General features: G+C 56.0%; 1 non-coding gene across 1 annotated transcript; it reads left to right on the plus strand.

Moving 5' to 3' along the window:
* Positions 1-6668: 6668 nt before the first annotated feature.
* LOC126990462 (5.8S ribosomal RNA) lies at positions 6669-6828 on the plus strand. The gene has a single exon (XR_007744384.1). It is a non-coding gene; the product is annotated as a 5.8S ribosomal RNA (ribosomal RNA).
* Positions 6829-7168: the final 340 nt, after the last annotated feature.

Here is a 7168-nt window from a genome sequence, read left to right on the forward strand (position 1 = left end):
GAAATTCGAAAAAGAAACACATGTGGCAGTGTCGAAGTAACTTCACTCCATTTTTTTTTTCTCCAAAATCAATACAAATCAGAAATAAATAGGATACGTCAAGGAAATCGTTTTTATATGATTCTAAACTTTAGACCACGCAAAAAAAACCTTTTTTTTCCGTAAAAAGTCGAAAAACTGATTTTAGATTATTAAATTAAAAGTAATGTAGATAATTACAGAAGTAATGTAAAATGACGCTGTATACTAAGGTTATATTGACGAGAAAAGGCAGTGTTCATATTTTTTTAGAGACAAGGTGTTGCCACTATGCACGGTTCCATTAGATCCAGCGGTTATGGCTGTAGCGACATTAGGACCCTTTGCTCCGTCCCTAAATCCTTTTCTCACTTGGGATTCACGTGACAATTTTTTTTTTTTTTTTTTAAATGGGCTTAAGTAGCATCGAAAAAGCCTCACCTCCAGTCCGAGAACTAACAAGCCCGGGTGAGATAACACTCTTAGGGGTCGCTACCTCATGTGAGAAACTCGTGTTACTTAAGGAATCCCACCCCCACCCCCCGCCCCCCAAAATCGACGAAAACTAACCCGTCTGAGTTACGGTCTAAACCCAGCTCACGTTCCCTTTTTATGGGTGAACAATCCAACGCTTGGTGAATTCTGCTTCACAATGATAGGAAGAGCCGACATCGAAGGATCAAAAAGCGACGTCGCTATGAACGCTTGGCCGCCACAAGCCAGTTATCCCTGTGGCAACTTTTCTGACACCTCTTACTTAAAACTCATAAAGTCAAAAGGATCGATAGGCCCTGCTTTCGCAGTCCGTATTCGTACTGAAAATCAGGATCAAGCCAGCATTTGCCCTTTTGCTCTACGCGAGGTTTCTGTCCACGCTGAGCTGGCCTTAGGACACCTGCGTTATCGTTTGACAGATGTACCGCCCCAGTCAAACTCCCCACCTGATAATGTCCTCGGAGCGGATCGCGGCGGGCACGAACGCCCGGTCAGGCTAACGCAAGGCCGAAACCAAGCGCGCCCTCCCTTCCGCCGCTTTAGGCTAGAAACAGGAGGCAATCCCACGTGGGGAAGCTCCGATTCCGTCTCACCGAGTAAGTAAAGAAACGATCAGAGTAGTGGTATTTCATTGTCAGCCGCACGGAGCAAGCCCCAGATGTGACGACCTCCCACTTATGCTACACTTCTGATGTCTCTCTACAAAATCAGACTAGAGTCAAGCTCAACAGGGTCTTCTTTCCCCGGTGTTAGGCGCAGGCCCGTTCCACTGCCTGTGTGATCGCTAGATAGTAGATAGGGACAGTGGGAATCTAGTTAATCCATTCATGCGCGTCACTAATTAGATGACGAGGCATTTGGCTATTTTTTTACTCTGTGCAAATTTTCTAATTCATAATAGAGTTATTAATTTAATTATATTATTATTAATAATAATATAATTTATTTATTTTAGCTTTGTATTTTTTTTTTTTAAATTATGTACTATTATTTATTTAATTAATTATAGCCTTGGATAATCAACGAAGTCTAGCTCGGCTAGGGCGCTGCTGTGTGGAAACGCAGCGCCCAACATTTACAGTTGGTACTATCTAAGTACAACGCCGAAAACGCCGAAAGAACAGAGGTGAGGAGGAATTTTGCCTCTATTATAAATGATGGGGACTGCTAGCCCCTATCAGCCGGGGTGGTGGGCCACCCCCCCACTTGTTCTTGAGAACTCTCTGTATATATTTAGTCCGCCCTCTAGGACTCGGGCTACCAGGACTTTTAAGTCTGACTTGCGTAGCCCAAGTTCCTTCCAGGTATACACTGTGGGGCGGGCTAGGATGCCCCTCCAGCTCACGGTGATGGTAGAGAGGCAGGAGGGGTACCCTGTTGTGGACTGGACCCAACGCCTGATGTCAGGAACATCATAGTAGGCGTATTTTCTTTGGTGTGCAGTGTTCAAATCCCCTGCAGCCGCATCAGCGACCACCTGAACATCTAGCACTACCGAGCCCCAGTCCTCGCGGGCGGCTACGATGTCGGGGATGCGGGTTCCCGCTGTAGTTGGAATAGCTGGTTCTTTGATAACCTTGAAACCCGCATCCTCTAGCCTGCCCGCTACAAAGTCGAGTATTCGGTCGTGGCGACGAGTACGAGCAACCTGGACCGCAGGACAGCGCTGCATTATGTGGCCCAGGCTCTCCGGGTGTCTGCGGCAGAGGTCGCAGTTGACATCGTCCACCCGCCTCCCCCTCGCGAGTCGGGCTTTCGTACTGAGCAGGTTGCCCCGCAGCTTCACTGCTCGGCAGAAATCGCCCCCCTTGAGGAGAAGTGTACCGTCTTGTATCCAGCTGCTTGAGGCAGGTGTCTCAGAGGCACCTCTTAGCCCCGAGCCATCAACTGCCTCGTGCAGCTGCCTAGACCACCGGCTCCTCTCAGCCGCCTTCCTCAAGCGTGGTGTACTGCTTGGAGGAGGCACCTGCCCACTGGGTCGCACGGCGTGCTGAACCACCGGGTCGCTGGAATCTCTCAACCTCTGGAGAAGATCCTCCTTGAGGCGAGGCACCCGTGTGGCCAGACTGGGTATGCCCAGTCCTCCGTCCACTTCTGCCGCATGGTTATCCATTGGGAGGTGGAGGTAGGACCGGACTGCCCGTCTGACGGCCTTGTCTATACGGCCTAGCTGGCCGGCCGTAGCAGCCATGTTTACCAGTGGGTACAGTAGCTGAGGGACAATGATCTTCGTTAAGCCCCAGAGCTTTTGCTGGGGCTTTGCCGGTGCTTCTCTCAGCCTGGCAAGCTTGCGCACTAGGTCTTCGTGCGCTCGGAACGCCGTAGCCCCTCCGCTGGCGCCCATCTGAACACCCAGGTACTTGTAGAATTCCCCGGGTGCCAGAGCTTGCACAGGCCTCCCCGTGATCTTAAAGGGGGTTGTTTCTTGAGCCCATGTTCTTTTCTTCTTGTCGGCTACTATGCCGAGAGTGGCGCACTTGCCAATTCCGACTTCAAGCCCCAACCCGCCGCAGCCTCTGTTAGGCGATCAAGGGCGGCCTGGAGACCGGGGCGAGTCGAGGCAAGAAGCGCCACATTATCGGCAAAGGCGAGATAGTTGATATGAAAACTACCCACCTTGACCCCGATTTAATTGGGGAGAGTAGCCAGGGCCCAGTCTAAGCATATGTTAAAAAGATAGGGGTTGAGGGGATTCCCCTGCAGGACGCCCCCTTGGATGTTAACGGGGTCGCCTGCGTCAATTTCGGTAGCTGCCGACTTGTACATCTGACTGATATACTCGATGAGCCTGGATGGAAGTGCCCATCTCCTGGCGGCAGCATTCAGGGAGGGGTGGCTCACCGAGTCAAACGCCTTCTTAAAGTCCATCCACGCAACAAAGACGTTCGAGGGTTTCTGCTGTGCTGCCTTAACCACCGCCTTTAAAACTGCATGCCCTCACGAGAGTACCGCCGGCGGCCTCTGGTCTTGGTGATGGGCGAGGCCGCTCCGGACTGTTGCGTAGTGTTCGCAGACAGTCCCTGTAGGCCCGGCTTTTCCGGTGGCATTTGATGCCTTCTACAAATCGGTGGGAGAGAACCTGCGCCTGGATCTCACAGCACAGGTCCACGATCAGAAGCCCGCCGTGTGACACTTCAAAGTTGGCCATCAGCCAGTTATCTTCAGGGTCCCACCGGGGCCTCGGACGTGACACTATCTCCAGAGCAAGCGCCGCATGAAAGGTGTCAGGGTGTGCGGAGCGTTGATGGAGCCTTCTCCCGGTAAAGGAGGGGAAGGTTTCTCCGCACTCGGGACAGATAGGGGAGCGGTCTTGGCCCCAACCTACGCCAGCCTCCGCCATCCTGGGTTTGGAGTGGCGGAACTGTAATCAGGGGAGTGATGGTAATAGGGCGGAGATCCCCTGGTGCCGATGGTTTTGGCACTTTGGGCAGTAGGATGGTCCTGCCCTTGACCCAGGTAGGGGAAAGAGCCCCAATCCAGAGGCAACCGTTGACCACCCAGCTAAGCCTAGCCGTCCCGAGCCTTGTCAGGTCGCTAATGGTGCGACCATCGGGGCCAGGCGCCGATGCTTTGGGAGTGGCCTTCAGTGCCGCCGCTATGTCCTCCTCCGAGACGGCGCCCATCACGGATGGACTGACCCGTCTTACGGGATCCGGACGGCGGCGGTCCTCCGGACTCGGCCGACTGAACAGCCCCCTCCAGAAGGTATGAGAATCCTCTGGGAGGGCCGGGGTGTTGAGGAAATCCTACCCACTGAGGATCTTCTTAATCACCCGGCCTCTATCCCTCTTATACTGGGCCTGAAAGGCTGCATAACTCTTCCCCCGAAACCTCGATGGACTGAGGTTACTGTGGTGCTCCGATGGGGGTGGAGCACCACGTGGGGGGCGGGGAGGGATCCAGGCATCAAATTGTGCCTGGATATCAGTCAGATTACTTGGTATCGGGACAGCGAGGCTTTCCGAGGCTGTCCTGACAGATTCTTCCAAGGCGCTCACCACAGCAGCCTCGTCGTCCTCCGCAGGCTCAGCCTCTTCAGCCTCTCCGTTGCGGCAACGCGCAAGGTGTTCGCCTGCCTGGTAGACGACTTCTAGGTCGGAATCGGAGTCATCTCCAGGCAGGGGCGCAGCTACCGGGGTTAACCCTACTGCGGGGTCAGAGTTCCCCCCGGATCGCTCTTCTGCTTGCTCACTCTCTCTCCATGCCCTCACGAGAGATCCACCGACGGCCTCTGGTGTTGGTGGTGGGCGAGGCCGCTCCGGACTGTTGCGCAGTGCTCGCAGACAATCCCTGTAGGCCCGGCTTTTCCGGTGGCATTTGATGCCTTCTACAGAACGGTGGCGGAGGACCTGCGCCTGGATCTCACGGCACAGGTCCACGATCAGAAGCCCGCCGTGGGACACTTCAAAGTTGGCCATCAGCCAGTTCTCTTCAGGGTCCCATCGGGCCTCGGTCGTGACACTATCTCCAGAGCAAGCGCCGCATGAAAGGTGTCAGGGTGTGCGGAGCGTTGATGGAGCCTTCTCCCTGTATATGAGGGGAAGGTTTCTCCGCACTCGGGACAGGTAGGGGAGCGGTCTTGGCCCCAACCTACGCCAGCTTCCGCCATCCTGGATTTGGAGTGGCGGAATTAAGTGTTTCACTATAAGCTGACGCTGTAGCGTGACTGTTTAGTCACACCGAGATGCGTAGTAACACGCAGGGGCAGGCGGGTAATACCCCTCTCGGTGCGTCCAGCGGGGACCACGGGGAGGCCAGTCACAAACGGTAACTATGGTTCTAGTCTAGCCCAGACCTCCTGGGTTCAACCTACGTGCACTCTTCGGCTACCGCTTCAGTCATAGTTACTCCCGCCGTTTACCCGCGCTTGATTGAATCTCTTCACATTGACATTCAGAGCACTGGGCAGAAATCACATTGCGTCAACATCTATCTCCGACCATCGCAATGCTTTGTTTTAATTAGACAGTCGGATTCCCATGGTCCGTGCCAGTTCTGAGTTGATCGCTGGGCGCCAGCCGAAGTGGGTTTGGAGCGAGGGACGACTGCTGCTTCTACCTAACCGGCCGAAAGCCGGCGATAGAGAGAACCGGAGCCCCCGCGCCCACGCAGCCTAGCGCGTTCCACGGAAGGGCCGGAGACACGCCGGTCCGAGCTCTCGGCACGAGTGGCGAGAGGGCTAGAGCCGCCACCGCGAAATGCGAGCCGTCGCACGCCGGGCCGTTGGCCCCACCTCGCATGAGCGTGTCCCGCCTGCGACCGGCGCTGCGCGAACCCTGCGGTGGTTCCCCAACGCGCGCTGCCCCGCCGCGCCGGCTTTAGCGCGGACGGCGGAGTGGGACCGGAAGAGTTTCCTCTGGCTTCATCCTGGCCAGGCATACTTCACCATCTTTCGGATCCCAACATGTCTGCTCATAGTACTTGCCGACAGCACGCGTGCTTGGCCACTCCGGACAGAGCAGGATCGGAAGGCAAAACCGCGCGGGACGAACCCGGATGAAAGCCGAAACCCCCACCCGAAGCCCGCCTGACGCGCGGCGCGCCAACCGAGAGCCCAAGCAACGCCGGCGAGGCCAACAACAGATTTGCACAACGGCGTCGAATGGCAAGTCCCGGGCCTGCGCCCCCCTGCGTACAAACACCTCCCGCTTTGGGATGGGAAACTCGGCGGCAGCGGCCGGTCGGGGATCGGCCCCGGAGGACGCCGATCGAGGCCCGAAGACCCCGGGACGCCCCCCCTTTCACTTTCATTACGCCTCTGAGTTTAGTGCTCCCAATGACTCGCACACATGTTAGACTCCTTGGTCCGTGTTTCAAGACGGGTCGGGTGGGTCACCGACCTTTTGCACGCCGCGAGAGGTTTTGCCCCTCTGCTGCACGATCGTCGCAGGGCAGCCAGGACACCAGAGGTTTCCCCCTTCGACCGCGTAAACGCAGACGTCGGGGTACCAATCCGCCTGGGCCTTCGACGTCCCCAGCAATGGGTCGTGGCGACCTACATCACGAGGGGAAATACGCCCGCCGGCGCCGGCTCGGACGTGGGCACGCCCAAGGGTTCCTGGGTCGCATAAGCGAATCCCACATCGTCTCCCGAGGCAGAGACGTCGGAAGTCTGCTGATGAGAGTCGGCAGCGTCCGACGTAAAACAAAAATACAACTCTTAACGGTGGATCACTCGGCTCGTGGGTCGATGAAGACCGCAGCAAGCTGCGTGTCGGTATGTGAATCGCAAGAATACCAGATACATCGACAAGTCGAACGCACATTGCGGCGGCGGCACTCTCATGTGATGCCGTCACTCCTACACGAGGGTCGGATATACATTCCATGCATCGGCTATGTCAGCTATGATATCGACCGCATTGGGGAGTTTCGCCTGTTGCTACTAGCGGGCGTTCCCTTAAGGCCATGAATGGTTACCGGCCGTGTCACGTCTCTGACGGGCGCGTACGTCGGTGACACGGAGCTTATGGACACAGCGGGGAGGAGGAGGAGGAGGAGGTGGTCTCCTCGGGACTTGGGTCTCGAGGCTGCCTCTTCTTCTTCCTCCTCGTCTGTTGTTGTCGCTTTCCGTGTCCTGTCTCGTTTCGGAACCCCAACATGTGCCGCTATGAGTCGGACGGGCTAAGGTGGCTCTGCTTCGCGTGATAGGCAG

Source organism: Eriocheir sinensis, unplaced genomic scaffold (genome assembly GCF_024679095.1).
Source record: "Eriocheir sinensis breed Jianghai 21 unplaced genomic scaffold, ASM2467909v1 Scaffold167, whole genome shotgun sequence".
NCBI classification, from domain to species: Eukaryota; Metazoa; Arthropoda; class Malacostraca; order Decapoda; family Varunidae; genus Eriocheir; species Eriocheir sinensis.